Source organism: Penaeus monodon, chromosome 20 (assembly GCF_015228065.2).
Source record: "Penaeus monodon isolate SGIC_2016 chromosome 20, NSTDA_Pmon_1, whole genome shotgun sequence".
Classification (NCBI taxonomy): domain Eukaryota; kingdom Metazoa; phylum Arthropoda; class Malacostraca; order Decapoda; family Penaeidae; genus Penaeus; species Penaeus monodon.
The window spans coordinates 40,881,774-40,882,296 of NC_051405.1; the positions used below are offsets into that span (position 1 = coordinate 40,881,774).

General features: G+C 35.0%; 1 protein-coding gene across 1 annotated transcript in view; it reads left to right on the forward strand.

Annotated features, from left to right (window-relative positions):
* Window positions 1-523, forward strand: part of LOC119585996 — a 66,306-nt gene that overhangs the window by 55,078 nt on the left and 10,705 nt on the right. The gene's annotated exons all lie outside the window — the stretch shown is intronic.

The following is a 523-nucleotide window of genomic DNA, read 5'->3' on the forward strand; positions in this document are numbered from 1 at the left end:
GCGTGCGTTTTTTTTAATATGGTTATCTTAGATAAGGAAAGGCATTGTTGAAAGAAAATTTCATCCCAAAGTCGAGGTGTTTTCAACAAATGTTCATCTGTCGATGAAAAGTTTACAAATAATGCTTAAACTTGTATAAATCTGTTATGAATTTAACGAATCAGTAACATTCGTAACCATACACAAAGCATGCTCCTTTCATTCATATGTTTACAATTGAAAGGCGCCATATTTAACAAGTACATTTACTGTTGGGAAATTCTTGGGAAAATGAATACCGGGAGGTAGATTTGGTGTCGTATTAATAGAGTTTTTTTTCAGATTCATAGCTTTTAGTTTCACAAACAAACAGTCCATAGTTAATGTCACAGCAAGTGCGCTGCCTCCCGCCTCGGTAGATATCTTTGTTGTTCAAGCCAGAGACACGGAGTATTTGTAGTGTGATGAGCCGAAGCGTAAACTATCATGGAAATATAATTATGGAATACTTTAATTAAAAATCGCGAGGTGTGATTATGAAACC